The following is a 16688-nucleotide window of genomic DNA, read 5'->3' as shown; positions in this document are numbered from 1 at the left end:
AGCCCTAGCCAAAATTCTAATTCAATTTGTGATTACATTTACATATTTTTAGTCTCATCTGGGGCACAAGCGGGATTCAAATTCTCCTCAAAGTCACTTTAAAAGGACGGAACCTCCTTCATGGTTGGCGGCGGGCAGACACTAATTCACCCTACTACCTGCCATATGGCACTGCAACCTTCTCATTTACTCAGCTGATGATTGTCCACCCAAACAGCAAATTGTGTCCTATAAGTTGCCAGCTACATAATATTGGCTGCTGTATTGCAATTTTTATATGAACTGTTGAAGATCAGAATTTCATAATGGAAATCTATGAGAGAGGGATGATTAGACTCCACTTAAAGTTAACTGCTCTGACATACATGCAGCCACTAAGACACAGTTTTAGAGCAATTTAAGTCAGAAATGACTGTTAGCTGTGAGCCGTTAGACTTCATCAGTAACTTTGATGGACTGGAGTGTGGAGCAGTTTCTAGATTAGAAAATATTTTTCTACTACCACTACTGGTCAAAGTCCCACATTTTTTACTCTACAAGCACACATGATACCTTATTGGACAAGATTCAAACAAGAGTTTTTGAAATCTAAACCTTAATAGGTTGAGCACTGCGACACACAGTGGTGTAGTCTAATGTAGTGGGTATACTGTACTTTACATGTATTGGGGTGGGGGGGGGGGGTCTGGGTGTCTTCCCCCAGGGACATTTTGAGCGCCAAATACTTCATTTCCTGCATTCTGACACTTTTATGCGCAAATTCACGGTGGAAATACCTTTACCTAGCCTTTGTGAAAAACAAAAACAGATGGCAATTCAAAATATATCAAAATAATGATACAAAGTATGTTGTTACATAACATTGCACATTTTAAGTGGGTATATGGAAATCCTGTAGCTTTCTTAGTGGGTATACCTGCGTATCATGTAGGAAACACCACTGGCGACACACTAATTTACTGCTGTATAAACATGCAGGCCGACCCTCCCTTCGTCTTCCGTTTCTTAACCTTAGATTCTCCACTCATTCAAACACCGTATCGTACATCATCGTGCTCTTGCTGCCTTTTAAAACCTCCTGGAACTACAAGCCAATTAGTTTTTTTAGTGCAATTAAAAGTTGCACAAGTTTGAAAGGCGATCCTGACAACAGAGATCTGGTAAAGGAAGTTTGTTGATTTTGCACAACTTCCTGCTTGCTCAATGTAATTTAATTATTTTGGTGGGAACAGCTCATATGTACATAACTTATTATATCTCTTCTGGATACGGTTTTGTTTTATTCTTTCTATTTCCATCTTAAGTGTTGACTCAATTGGCACAGAATGCACTTTGTTAATCTGTCCTTTAGAATCCCCACAGAGGACGTTAGCTTGAGAGATTCTCTCGTTTTTAATCACGCCCGCTTTTTCGCCTGTAAATGCAGCTTTTCTAATGTTAATACGTGCTCTTTAAGCAACAGTGGCAGCTGCAGCTTCCCAGCTCTCATCCACATTTTCTTCAGGAAATGTCTTCTCTAGTTATTTTACATACTATTTAATGCTTTTTCTACATTTGCTATTCTGAATTTCCAAATTATGTTCCTGCTGAGAAATGAAGAATTCTGTGTCAGGAGCTGTAGTAACGAAACCATTACAGATTGTTCGGGCGTTACAAGAGATATTTCAGTAGGCCTACTGACTGTAAAAACAGGTCCTGTGGTCATTTACTGAAGTAAAACTACCAATGCAACAATTACAAGTCCTGTATTCAGAGAAACTGTATTGATGTATCAGTAAAATGCTCTGCACGTCAAGAAAGCTTTGAACTATATTGGTTGATTATTAGTCCAGTTTTGGCCCCATATAAACGGTCACACTTTAAACGTGAGGGGTCGTGATGGGGTAAAAAAGAAGTTCTGCTACACAAATTTGTCTTATTACTTTGCACATATTTCTAATCCTTGTTCTTTTTCTGAAATATTGAACAGTTTTACCTCATTTCTGTGCAAAGTTAAGTGGAAAAACTGTCTGAGAAGTGGATATACAGTGTGTCAAGGGGAACCCTATAAACATGTAAAATTGTAAAGGTAACTGAAAAGAGGCATGTAAAAAAACTGTAGTGAAGTAAAACGTACTACATTTTCCTCTGAAATGTGGTGAAGTAGAAGTATAAAGTTAAGAAATAGGCCTACAGCTGGTAGGCTATCCCTCATGCTCAAGCTAACTGAGTCTGGTAGGAGCTCAGCACTGCAGAATCAGGCGGCCATTTTGAGTGTGTCCACAGAGAGGCGCTGTGGCTCCACACAAAACCTCCCTCCGATTTGCCCATACCGTCTATGGTTTTGCATATACGTCATTTTTCGGCATACCTGAGCGTCCACCTGCACTACTCAGCTCCGTTCACTCCCCCCACCCAGGTAGGCATCAGTATTCAGCATATAAACCGTTTCCATCACTGTGTTCAAATGGCGAATGCACCGATTAGAGAGAATGTCTATTAAAGCTAAACCAGTTTAAAGACGAGGCTGCGGCGTTGGCGCCTTCTTTCTTCTCGAGCTCAGCTAAAAGTCTGCTAATACCAATCACTTGCCATCTTCCCCCACCCCCACCTTTTCCATTTTTGTTTTCACAGAGAGTGGGCAGACAATTCTCATCTTAAGTGTTTTATTTGTTTATATGCTACTACCCAGATAAAAGTTGGCTAACAAAGATGCAGGGCTTTAAGTGTAAACAGCGTTGTGTGGGCGTGAGTTGAACCCATAGCATAGGCTACCTACCAATTCGCACTTGTGGAGTTAGCTCTGCGGTGCGTCATAAAAGGCCAAAAAGCTAGGCACGTCCTCGATGCAAATTTGAATGGAGACTGTTGAAATATGCATTTTACTTAAGGCAATCCATCTTTTGTTATTTCAAGCTACTGACGTTCGGAGAGGTAGCGTTATTATGGGAGATTAAATGAGCTAGTAATGGCCCTGTGATATAGAAAGCCACCTTCAAGCCACATTGAAAGACATCTCCCATCTTTCTAAACGATTGAAGGTAATGTAGTCGCGCGCAAACACAGCAGCACAGTCTGACTGCATCCCCCTCTCCTCCCTTTGTCTGTCTGTCTTCACCAGATACTAATTGTGTGGGGAGGTAAACATAGCAGTCAAGTGGAGAGGACGCCGAGTCAAGCGTGAATATCAATCTCCCCACATCAGTGTCATCCGATGACTTTGACTGAGTTGAGGCGGGCTCATTAGAGCGCTGGAGCAGAGTGCCGCCGGCCGCAATAACATCCAGGTGGAGGCCTCCGAAGTTACGGAAGCCCGCAGAGCTCCACAGGTGAGCATGTGTGTGAATGTGTATTGTATACAGATGGATAAGACAACCGCCCACCTTGCACTAAAGTGTTATCGTGGTTCAGGGAGGCAATGACACACACACACACACACACACACACACACACACACACACACACACACACACACATACTCACACTCTCTCTCTCACTCTCTCTCTCTGATACACTCTTCTGCATGCAGTAATGAGCTTGCAGGCACATGGAGTCCCACATGTTCGTAGCTGTAAATGTGTGCGAGCATGTTCCATATTTATGCATCTTATTATTATGAACGTGCGCCACCAGTAGTTTTTTGGCTCCCATGTCAGGACGTGACAGCAATGCCTGGGTTTCACAATGGTGTCAGACCTGGCAACTAATTCCTGATAACTCCCAAGGGTTTGGCGATTGGTGCTTTTTTTTTTTTTTTTTACTATTATTTATTTTCTTGACATTTTTGACTTTTCCCAACAGATTAATTCCAGGCGGAATGAAAGGCAGTAGGGCTGCTTTTTCTCTGCACCTGAGCCATTGTTGATTTTCTGACAAAAATCCTGAAGCAGAGATGGAAAAATAGTTAAAAGAATTCTTCTCATTCTCTGATTTTGGATTCTAACAAAAAGTTGAAGCTGCTTTTCTTTCTTATATATCATTGCAGATAGAATATCTTTGGGTTTTGGACTCGGACGACACCAGATAATTTAAGACAGCACCTCGGAATTTGGGTTATAATCTGCATTTGTTGACATTTTTTAGACCGATTAGACCTTATATTAGTAAGTAGCGTTAAGATTGGGAACATATTTGTATTGTGTCTCTCTGACAGGCTATATATTGCATTTCCTTCATCTAGCGCTTTATTAAAGCTATATATCTTTTAAATCTAATATTTTCCATATCAAAGAAGTCAATGCTTTTTGTGGCTCGTAATGTTCTATATGTCTTGTGCATTGTTATACACGTTGCCTTCAAGTTCAACTTGACAGATTTGGTAGAACTTAAGAATAAGTTCTTTGAGTTTAAATCAGTGGGGGTTTGGAAGAGTAGTATATGTTTTCATCTTGAATTTTAAGACAACCAAACAGTTCCCCTAGAAGCTCCAAAACTCTTGTAAAAGCTGCATAGAGGCGGCTCTTATTTGTGACTGAAAGTTGGGAGGTGTGTGAGGTGACTCGTAAAGGAAACACACTCTGAACCCTGCCCCGATCCTCCTGCATTAAACATCATGCAAACCATTTCATTTTGGAACACGTACAAAAATATTATCCTCCACTGCTCCCTTCCACCTCCCTCCTTTTCCCCCCACTCTCTCTCTCTCTCTCTCTCTCTCTCTCTCTCTCTCTCTCTCTCTGTCGACGGGTCCCTGATAGGCCAAATCTCCAGTGGCTATGTTCAAAACACTGGGCCAGAATAGCACAGGCCCTAGGTAGATAAATATTTATGGGGTGCGTTTACTTCTTTCCACAGAGGAGAAGTGGAAATAGTGTGTTTCCAAGGTGAGCAAAACAAACAACTTCAAAGGAATTTAAATGCAGTTCATGTAAATGTTCTCCCACTGTCACATGTTTCTGCAGAGATTAGCGCTAGATTGTTAATGAAGGATTCACGCCTGATGCCAGATGACCTGATTATTGTCTGTTTGCAGAAAACAGGAGCCCAGGGGGCATTGTCGGATGATGTAGATGAAATCATTTAAAACATATGCATGCAATAATGGGCTGTATAGTCATGAGGTCGTGCCATTAAGTCGTGGCTTTTTGCCAGCGGGCGATCAAACCAGCGGTTCCATCATCCGTTGATCAGAGCACACTGTGATCAGAAAGAGCACCGCTAATGGACGACATGAAAGAGCTGCTCAGCACGGCTGAAGCCTAAAAAAAACCATCATCAATGGCCCCTTGGGGTGTCATTTGTTTATAGCTAATCCATAACAAACTATATAGGTCTGCAGCTTAACACCTGCAATCAAATAGTTAAATGTGTGGATCATATCTCTCTGGGTTCTCATTCAGTAGCTCCACTGCTAGACGGCTGCTCGTGCCCCCATCAAACGCTGCCACGTGACTTTCTTATTATTTGGCGAGAGAGAGAGAGAGAGAGGGGTGGGGGGGGGACCAGCGGGGCTCAGACCGCTGCCCTTTGATGTGAAAGATAATTACTTGTGTAGTTAAGATAATTAGTGGTAAGTCCAGAATAAAAGTAAATAGGATAACTGTCGCTTCCACTGTAGCCTGAATGAGCTCAAGCTGTGAGCCAAACAGCTTGTGATTTTCCCCTTATTTTAAATTTTTTTTTTGCTAAGAGTTAATTCAGATTTTGTATTTTGGCACAGGTTTAGTATACATTTGACATGATGTACTGTACATGAATGTGCTTTTTGGATGTATGTTTTGGTACAGTTAAAGGGGATTGCCACCCTGTGTACACGTCGTAGTTTGTTTACAGGTCTTGAGGAGTACCACTGCATTGTGAAAAAAGTTGTATAAAGAAGGAGCTCTGTGGAGTCTGATACATTGTTTCAAGTGATGTCACTTGACTCTCCGACTGATCTGTCTCAACTGCGGTTGAGTTGGATTGTGGGTAATGTAGGCGGCAGTGAGGAAGAATATATGCAATAAAAAAGACGATATGTCTGGGTCTGTTGCATTGCTTATGAGCTGTTTTTTTTTTAAACTGTCCATGTGAATTTGACAATGTTAAATGAGTGCAATGCTAAAATGGTGGTGTACTCTTTTAAGAGCAATAATAATAATAATAATGAAATTAATAATAAAGCGCATATATATAGCACATTTCATGCTTACAAAAAGCAATGAAAGGATCCGTATCAAGATCGTTTGTTATATTAACTTACTATCGGCCGTCAGCTTGTCATTATCAGACTTTTTAAACTCCCAAATATCAATATTATTAATGTGGGTGTTGTGTGTGTGGTGTGTGTGTGTGTGTGTGGGGTGTGTGTGTGTGTGTGTGTGTGTGTGTGTGTTGTGTGTGTGTGGGTGGTGTGTTGTTGTGTGTGTGTGTGTGTGTGTGTGTGTGTGTGTGTGTTGTGTGTGTGTGGTGTGTGTAGTTTTGTCTCCCTCCCTCCAGTTTTGCAGTGTTTTTGCAGCCCTGACGCGTTCCTATTTCCCAGTGTGTTGTTTGAAACTGTGGTAAATGTTACTTTTCTGAATCTGAAAAAAATAAACATTTGATCACAAAAAACCAAACTTACAGGACTGTAGGATTTTAGAAATGCTGAGGTCAAGTTCCAACCCCACCCCCCTTTTAAAAACAATTGGCCACACACCAAAAGGGAGTTTGTAAAATTGTCTAATAATTTTGATAGGACTTGATATTTTGTTATTTTAACTGTTCAATATTCTACTTTCTCTGTAATTTTCCTACTGAAAATCTAAAGGCACACATCCTCCTCCACACCTAATCCTTAGCGTGCTTCTTTTCCTGTTGGCCTGGAGGTAGTACAACAATCCATTGAGTTTAAGAATTTATCTTGAGTGTAGATGTAGACATGTAGATATGTCCTACAGTTGCATATGTCCTGAGTGGGGTTAAATGTGGGGACCCCCTCAGGGTGTGTTGTGTGTGTGGTGTGTGTGTGGTGTGTGTGTGTGGGTGTGTGTGTGTGGGTGTGTGTGTTGTGTGTGTGTTGTGTGTGTGTGTGTGTGTGTGTGTGTGTGTGTGTGTGTGTGTGTGTGTGTGTTGGGTGTGTGTTGTGTGTGTGTGTGTGTGTGTGTGTGTGTGTTGTGTGTGTGGGTGTGTGTGTTTTAAGTGGCTTCATCCCAGCTCTCGTGGAAAAAGAGACCCCGCCGCTCTCATCACCATTCTGCCGCATTCCAGGACACTGGTGTGATTGACGGGGCTTAATGTGTATCTTGCCAGAATTGGATTTGATCCTGTGGGCTCTGCGGGGCCCCTTGTTAGATTTACTCTACTCCCCCCCCCTACCCCTTCTACTCCTATTCTCCCCTCCCTTTTCTCTGTCGAACAAACAGAAACAGAATTGCCTCTTCTGGAGCAGCTCCTGCCTGCCCGGTTGCTGCATTGTGGCGAGATCATGCGCGGATCTGTGTCACTGGGTGATTGTGCTGCTTGTGTTTTTACCAGGGACGTAGGAGAGGATTTGCGCATGTGAAAGACAGACGGAAAAAGAGCAGGTGTGACAGTGGGACGTTGTATGCGTGCGTATGTATTTTATGTACAGGTGTGTGTTGTGGTATATGTGTTCACGTTTGCCTGCCTGTTTATGCCTGAGGATGGGGAGGGGGAGATAGGGGAAATAGGGGTTTGCATTGTAGATGCACCTGCTGCCACAGAGCTGTAATTTCCCTTGCAGAATTTAGCTGAATAATCGCACTTCCCCGGCTGGCACCTCACGCTTCAAAGCACTGATGAGATGAAACAAAACAATGATTTGTGGCGGGCTTGTCAGAAACGCTGCACCCCGCTCAGTTTGGGGCTGAGGTGGCGTGGCACTCCTGGTTGCATAGGCGAAACTTTTCCCACCCCGCATACATCAAGGCCTAATTACGTCTGTAAATGACAGCATGGTGCCTAATATAAAACCGGGCTTGAGTCTGAGGCATCTGAACAGTCTCCACAGTGACATTAGCTGTTAGAGTCCACATGAAGAGACTGCATTTCATACCAGGCTTCCATCAATCCCAAAGACGGCCAGCACGAACATACCGAGAGCTTGTTGTGAACGCCATATCATCCGGATCTTTGAAAACTGTAGCAGTTCAACATGCTCCATGTTGTGAAGCTGTGGGCAAACTAGCAGGGCCCCGTTCTCCCCGGCTTTTAGATCTGATAGATTTCTGAATCTTGTCTCCCACAGATCTGTGGCAGTAACATCCTTATCGCCGGCAAAAAGCCTGCCATCCGGGTTTATCCATTTGGCTGAAGACTGACATTACTGCAGTAGCGTCCCTCCTTATCTCTGTCTGATTCGGAGGCTGAGGAAGGGAATGCAGACCAAGACAGATTCCCATTTCAGCTGAGAAGGAAACAATGAGTTTCTATCTTGGTTCCATGTGGAGGCACAGCTGAAGTGGCACCCTTTATCGCTCCATACATTTGTGAATATGCACAAACAAACAGTGCCATGTGCTGGGTTTAATCTGTGTTTGTGCCCCCGTAGGCTCCTTATTATCAGCTTGAATATTACAAATGCTTCATGAATAATTGACATTGCTTGACCACATATTAGTCCCTCCAGGAGTCCTCTGCAATCCTGCATAATTTAACGCACATTGAACCAATCTGGCATATCTGCAAGACAGGAAAAGATATTGACAGTACTTTTCAAATACTTGCAATTGTTTCCACAGAAAAACTGTAAGAATGCTCGCCAGTGTTAGTGTTCTGCACATGGCTAAAACCGAGACTTAAACCCAACCTCCATGTGATGCAGTAGGGACTCTAGCTTGGCTTCAGTTGGCCGTGCTCTATCTCTTTCCCTCTTCCAACTCGTGGGTGTTACATGTTGACTTGCAAGACATTACATGCATTGGATGCAGTCAATTGGTACAGTCAAAGAGAAAGACTAGAGCTGTAACCATTCCAAATTTTGCTGTACAATTATTGTCTCAGAAATCATTACAATCAATAATATACTTGTCTCATTCATTCCAATTTAGAAATGTGTATTACTTTTTCAAACAAATAACGTTTTGGTTGAATCTCAGGATTCAATCAATCTCAGGGTCTATCACTCTGGACCCAGATAATGTAGTAACAGGAATACACAGTGTAGGAAGGAAACCACACCTCTTAATTATCAGAAAATATTGTATCTTTTGCATTAAATTAACATGAAATTGACAACAGTCGTACCCCTTAGGACCTACGCTAATGCTCGCAAAAAAATGACAGTCAAACAAAGATACGGCGGTTATGTAAAAAAATAAAAATAAATAGCATTTCTCCAAAAATGACACGTGAAAATGACCAAACTTGACCCTAAAGCCTTCTACTAAGAAAAAGTCCTGATCCCGAGCCGAGACCTAATTCTATGTTGGGACCCGTAGGATTTGAGTCAGGTAGCCAAACCCATGTAGAGCTGGGCAATATGTTGGTATGATGTTGATTTCATGATATGAGACTAGATATCGTCTTAGATTTTGGATATTATAATATCGTAACATGTTGTCCTTTCCGGGTTTTAAAGGCTGCATTACAGTGTTACCAGACTCTTGTAGCTGTTCTATTATTTGCCTTTTACCCACTTAGTCATTATATCCTCATTACTGATGATTTATCAAAAATCTCATTTGTGTAAATATTTTGTGAAAGCACCAATAGTCAACACTAAAATATCATTGCGGTACCGATATCGAGGTGTTGGGTCAAACATATCGTGATATTTGATTTTCTCCACATTGCCCAGCCCTAATTAAAAAGTTTTCACGTTAAAATATTGTTCTTCAGACTGACTTTAATGAGCCAAGGTCCAATGAAAATGAAGCCTCATTCTCTACAATACCTACAGTGAAAAGAACTTTGATTCCCCAGAACTCGTCTCCTCAGGCAGGACTTGCCCCCAGGCTATGTATAGCTCGACAAAGCTCCTGCCATTTCTAATGTAACAAAACGACCCTGCGCTGGAACAGTCAGTCATTTATTTGATTGACAGAACCGTAAAATGTTGGCAACAAGTTTGATAACTGATTCCACATTTGGAGTTAAAGTCTCACAAATTCACTGGTATGAGCTTCACATATGTGAGTACTGGCTGGCTTTCTTTGTCTTCTGTGACAGTAAATTGAATCATTTTACATTTTGGACTGCCACCCTGGACTCAAGGAAATTGTGATGGCCATTTCTTTCAGTATGTTCTACCATAGTATAGACCAGGCGATGAATCGATCGATTCAATCTGGAAAATAATTGGCAGAAAAATTAGAATGCCAATCAGTTGCAGCCCTAAAACGGATATACACTGTATGCATGTAATTGTATTTATAGAAAGGTATACAGTGAGGCTCTTATTTTGGGAAGTGGATGAGTCTATACAACTTTGCTCTGTGGTAGCTGCTCCAGGGGCAGATGCAGGGGAATGCAGGTTGGAGATTGTAAAACAATAAATGATGAGCTGTCTAACAAGTCGGAAGAGAAATAGGGATGTTTTTTTTTATGTTTCTTCTTTTACTACTAGATCGGGCAACGTTCTCTTGTCAAATAAACTCCTTAAGTTATCTTGCTAGATGGCGACAGTAAAGTCACCGCTGCTTCTTTCCCCAAAGATCCCTGGATTAAGTAAAAGTGATAATGTCTCTCTCTTCAGCTCTTTTATTCCGCCTCCTTCCTCCAACCAATCCCTTTGCATGGTGTAGTCCCTGTTTTTTCTGTAGGGGCCTGTTAGTGCCACCAGATATTCCCCTGTTGCACCTGACTACGTAAGTGTTAGTGTTGGACTGCTCTCCCACCTGCCCGGACTCATGCTGTTAAATGATTAATGCTGAATATAAAGACCCACCAACATTCTGGCTCCGTCTCTTCCTTCCGCTTCCTCCCTGTCTCTCTCTCTCTCCCTCTCCCTCCCTCGGTCTCACCACCTCCTCCAAGGCTATTGATTGTAAAACAAAGGGGAGGGACTCGGGCTGACCCCCACATTACAAGTGTATGGAGTATAATTACCTGCAGTACTCTCTCCCTGTTTGCTCTTCTCATCCCTTCGCCGACTCCCTCTCTGTTAAACAAAAACACCGGCGAGCTGATAAGGCAAAACGCTCAGCTGAATTAAACATTTCAGTTTTTTTAATGTAGTTTATTTACTTTGGTGTGTTTACCTATTAATGTCAGCTAGGATTTCATCTGTATAAGTGTGTGTGTGTGTGTGTGTGGGTGCATGCGTGTTTGTCTGTCTGTGTCTGTGCCTGGAGGCTTAAACCTGCTTTGTATAATAATGCATTAGAAGCTAAATGTGCAGCTCTTGTCACTTAAACCCACAGGAAACACAAAGTATTTTCCAGCTTGGGAATCTGCATTTGGGCATAAGATAAGCTTTAACAACATCCATCATTATATCCTTTTAAAAAGTAGTGCAAGGCCATCTTGAAAGTTGGCTAATGAAAAGTCTTTAGTGGAAATATTGATTCCTTAAGAGGGAAAACGGGTAGTGGTTTTGCATTATATAGCTCATTAAGTACACATACTTGCATACAATTAATTAATGTTGATTAAACTAAAGCAAGTACTCTGCTCAAACAGGAATGAAAGCACACTTTGCTTCTAGGTCTCCTTGCTTTTGTATTTCTGGTGTTTTGTCTGCTTGCATGACTTTGATTGCTGGGTTTAAGGTGGCACGGGGGGCGGTGGTCTTACTAAAATCTATGTTAATAGAGCAACTCAGCAATGAGTTAATAAGTAAGTCATGATCACAGCCTGCAATTTCCATTTGATTGTCAAATTTCCACCAACCTGAGAAGCTGTAAAACAGAGCACCACATGTTAACATTGAGAGCGCTTGAAAAGTTGTCAGCAAGCGAGCCGAGAAGTCAAAACAGTCAACTACATATGGATAAATAGTTGAAATGTCCAGCTTTTCAGCCACTCCAAGTGTTCATAGTGTGAATTGTAATTTCTCTGTTGGTGATGTAAAATTCAGCTCTTTTTTTAAATGTAATGTCTGTCCTAGTTTCTGTTCTAATTAATAGGGTTGCTGTTTTCCTTCCGCTGTTTTTTGTATGCAAACTATATGTCTTTATTCTGAATTAAAGGTCCCATATTGAAAAAGTTAAAACAGTGAGTCTGTTGTATTATAAAGCAGGTGGATGGGCTTTATGAATACTGCAAAAGTATCAAAACGCTCAATAGAGAAATGCACACAGGCCGTATTCAGAAACGGTGCCTTTAAACAAGCTGTCAGGACTTCTGTACGGTTGTGATGTCACAACTATACTATAAGTACTTCAGGTTGAAAGTGCCGCTACAGTGCTCTTACAGTTTTAATTAAGGCTATGTTGACGCTGCCGAGACTCCAAGAAGGCAGATGTAAAAGACCCGGAAATGCTGACCAATCAGAGCAGACTTGGCTTTTTTAGGAGAGGGGTTTAAAGAGACGGTCACTAAAAAAGAGCGTTTCAGACAGAGGGGTCGATAGAGGTATATTGAGAGAGATGGTATGAGAAAAAGAAGATGTGATTTTTGAACATTAAAGCATGTAACGTTTTCCGGTTGAAACCCAAAATACAATTATGAACCTGAAAATGAGCATAATATGGGACCTTTAAGACAAGTGAAAGATGCCAGGCCAAAATTCAGACTACTTTTCCAAAAAAATACATTCAGTCAAGATTAAAAAAAAAAATAAGATGGAGTCTAACCTTCTACGGGGTTGAGTAGATGTCTGTCGTTCACGCCCTACCCGTTAAGCATTTCAGTGTATTTGTATTTCTTATAAGGATCCCCATTAGCTGACGCCTAGACGACCAGCTAGTCTTCCTGGTGTTCAAAACAACATTTAATCAGACAATATTAAAACATTACATGACATACATGTATACAGGAAAAAAAATACAACAATATCTGCTTACAAAGCTAAATAACAAAAAAGAATAATACAATTGAAATTAAGTAAAAATACTTGCAAACCAAGAAAATAGAGAAATGTCTTAAAAACAAAGTTACACACAGTATTACAACCATTACGGTAGCTCACATTGACCACTTTTCACCACACAATCAAAAACCTCATGATAAATGGTGATAAGTGGGCATTGTATTTGTGGTAAAAGATGCTTTCTGTGACAGAAAGTGTCCTCTGGTGGCTGAAGTTTCTTCAGTTCTGATGTGGTTATATGCTGCAGCAGAGGTGGTGATGAAAGCCAACTCACAAGGCGAGACTTCAGTCCTTTCAGACTAAAATCAATAACACCGACAATAACATCTGCTATTTCCATCATATGGTATTTGCTTTGCAGTTTCTTGATTTCTAACAGAATTGTTGCAAACAGTCGGCAGTCTGCATTGATATCCAATACAGCAAATATGTCCGCTGTGTCGTACCCTCTTGAAAATCCACCGGACGTCACATTGTGAAACAGGGAAAAACGTGGGAAACCGATCTCAGCCAGACAGTTTTATTATCCAGTTTGTAATTTTGTAACTGCCTTTTGCAAACAAAAGACAAAAAAAAACCCAATACCAATCCATTTAGCTGGCTCTTTCAAGCAATTGTACAACCAGAAATGTTTTCTCCCTCCCTTATCAGTGCTTCTCACAAACAACAGCATGGGATTTAGCACTGTAGTCAGCACAATACAACACCACACGGCTGATGAAATATATTTAGAAATACTGTGAGGGCTATGTGATATCAAGACCACATTGCCATCATCCAATTTCAACAAATGTCGTCCCAGTTGTGTCTGAGCCCAAATAACTTAGTTTTTCTATCATTTGCTTCATACTTTTGCATAAAGAGGCCAGAGCTAAAGCCGTCACGAGTATCTTATTAGTCTGTTTATTTCATGGAGAGATCATGCAGCTTTAATATTTGCTACTCGCTGTTAATACCACATTGACTTTTCTTTTGCATTCCTCAAGAAGCCAGAGGTTTTAGGCTCTTTTTAAATGCTTATCCGTGCTTATCTAATCTATCTATCTAATGCCTTTCCTTGGCTTATTATTTAATGCAACACAAACATAGGTGCACGTGTTGGAGAATCAAGTAATTACCAGTGGTTTTAATCTTGTGGTATTGGCATTTAGATTTAGTCCCGGACAAGTTGCCCAACATATAGTAGTAGGCTTGCACAAGTCGAGGAAAAATATGAAGATTTTTTTTGCTTAGAATTGATGTCCCTCTGCCACAATTTTTTTTGACCATGACAAAACAAAACAAATTTGCAGTACCAAACATAGATTTTTTAGGGGCACCTATAGCTCATTGCTCATCACCACAAGCCTGTAAACAGAGGGGCTTCAATTAAGAGAAGGGAGAGCATTGGAGCTCTCGGGAGCTACTCACAGAAGAAAGTAGTAGTGTTTGGGATGTAGCCGGCTCGTTAAATTAAATGGGAATTTGTTTTTTAATTTAAATTGTGAACAGGGAGAATTGAGATTGCGAATTTATATTGATCGTGCAGGCCTATACAGTAGCCTTGCTGTGGCTCACAAGTCCAGTCTGAGCTGGGCCGCGCCGCGCCACGGCAAACAGCCTGTGTGTGTGCGCACAGCCAATGGGTCCATCCATCTGCAGTCTGACAGTCTCTGGCTCGCTTCCAGCCCTTTAGCGCAGCCATCACAACACCAGCCACCAAAGTGGTGCCACATGTATACCTCCCCGAGATACCAGGGGGCACATACTGCGGCGGCTGCCCGTGTGGTATTGTTTGTTTGTTTGTTTGTTTGTGTGTGTGTGTGCATGTGTGTGCGTGCGTGCGTGTGTGTGTGTGTGTGTGTGTGTGCACGTGTCGAGGGCACAAGCCCAAGTGTAATAGCTTGATAAATCACCCACTAGCTGCAAATTAATGAACAGCATATGGAAGCGAGTGCAAATACGCCATCAAACTGAAACAATTGCACCAAATTACTTTATCTTGCAAAACAAAACAATCAATTAAAGGCTGATGTACATCTCATGTTGCTACAGCGCTCATGTTGCAAAGGAAAAAAGAAAGCAGGGAGAGTGCAAAACCCGTGGTTTCCAAGTTTTCATTTGCATGAGAGGAAAGTAAAAGGTCTGCTGAAGGTCAGTTTAAATGGAGAAAGGCAGACATTTCTTCCTGAAAAACAAGTAAAGTCAACAAACTGGAGTTGATAGGAATTAGATAAAACATTCAGGGCTGCCTCTTATGAGTAGGAATTCCATGTTCATTTAGGTTTGAACGTCACGGACAACTTTGGACCGGACCACTTTGGACAGACTGATGTTTAAGAACAAATAAAGAAAAGAAAAGCATGCATCGGTTTAATGGCATTTCACAATTTTCAGCAGAGGAGACCTTCAGCGTGACAGCAGTGCCCTGTGGTGAGATAGGAAGAGACAGACGAAGGGAGGAGAGATGGGAAAGAATAAAGTGAATAGAGTTAGTTAGGTGGTCAAGGCGCCACCTGTGATCTGCAGTAAAACTAAACCCTCTCACTCCCAATCTTCTCCTCTTCCCCTCATCCCTTTGTTTTTTAAGGTCCTCGGAGGATATTGCCGCCGTATTCTTTCAGTGGTAAAATGTCCCCAGGCACAAAGCTATTTCAGATGCTTTACTGGTGGGCCCAAAGTGATAGAAAAGGCGTAATTTGTTTTGACTTTGCCTCTCACACAAACCAATCTCCCCGTGTTATTTAACTCCCCGCTCTTCTCTCTCGCTCTCAGCAGCATGTGACGGCAAACAACAATTCTCAGGTTGCCATGGATCTCCGCTATTTATAGGTTGTTTGTATGTGCATGTGTGTGCGTGTGTGTGTGTTTGTGTGTGTGTGTGTGTGTGTGTTTTTGTGGCCCGTGCACCTGCGCATGTGTGTTTTTAATTGTCGGAGCTGGTGTATGTGTTAGCATATGAGCTCCCCCCCGCCTCCCTTTCTTGTTTGTTACCATCATGCATTTGAAATACTGTCATAGTCTGACTATTGCATTGCAGATTTGGTTGCGCCCCATTGTTGCTAGACCACAAAAACAAAAAATAGAGCTTTGTAACTTTAAATTAGAATTAAAAAATGTATTCATGCTGTAATCCCAGTGCACCCATATCTGGGCTGGTATGATCCGAGGATGCAGAGAAGAAGCAGGAGAGCCTAGGATAGCGACAAGGACACCTAAACAAAAAAAAAAAAAAAAAAAAAAAAAGCACCTGATGTCCCAAAATAGAGAGCTTCATTATGCCAGAGCAGGGAAGGATCCAACCCTCGCCTGTTGATAATCAATTCCCTCTGGTGACTCCTGAACTGCACTCTTCAGCCATGATGCTGGAAAAGAGAGGAGAGCTAAAAGAAGCGCTCTCAACTTCCGCACGCGAGCTTCTGCATTCATTTGTTTGCTTTGCACACACACACACACACACACACACACACACACACACACACACACACACACACACACACACACGTGTCAGACTGATTACACGTTTTTGGTTAGTTTTCCTCTCTTTTAACTGTGCTTGACTGCCTGTGCGCCTGTTCGACTCAGACGCTTTATTGTCAGGAAGTAATCCGGTATCCTCACGCAAAACAAATAGCGAGAGAGAAAAGGAAAGACGTCGGATTTGAGGCCGCCTCCCACACAGAACTGTCTCCTTGTCACACTCAACCTCTTTCCTAGCCATCACAAAGAGCTTTCATCACTTTCCCCTGTGTCATGTACAACAATGGTTCCCAACCTGTTTTATTCTGATGTACCACACAGCCCTAGATGAGCCTTAATACTGCTACCCGTTAATATA

At 41.8% G+C, this 16688-nt stretch overlaps 1 long non-coding RNA gene across 1 annotated transcript; it reads left to right on the top strand.

The window, feature by feature from the left end:
- Positions 1–4338: 4338 nt before the first annotated feature.
- LOC116673064 (uncharacterized) lies at positions 4339–12808 on the top strand. The gene is made up of 3 exons (XR_004327731.1): positions 4339–4349; positions 9993–9997; positions 12693–12808. It is a non-coding gene; the product is annotated as an uncharacterized LOC116673064 (long non-coding RNA).
- The last annotated feature ends 3880 nt before the right edge of the window (positions 12809–16688 follow it).

This window comes from Etheostoma spectabile, chromosome 23, assembly GCF_008692095.1.
Source record: "Etheostoma spectabile isolate EspeVRDwgs_2016 chromosome 23, UIUC_Espe_1.0, whole genome shotgun sequence".
Taxonomy (NCBI): Eukaryota; Metazoa; Chordata; class Actinopteri; order Perciformes; family Percidae; genus Etheostoma; species Etheostoma spectabile.
The sequence above is the reverse complement of the archived record's forward strand: the minus strand, read 5'-3'. Positions and strand labels throughout refer to the sequence as shown.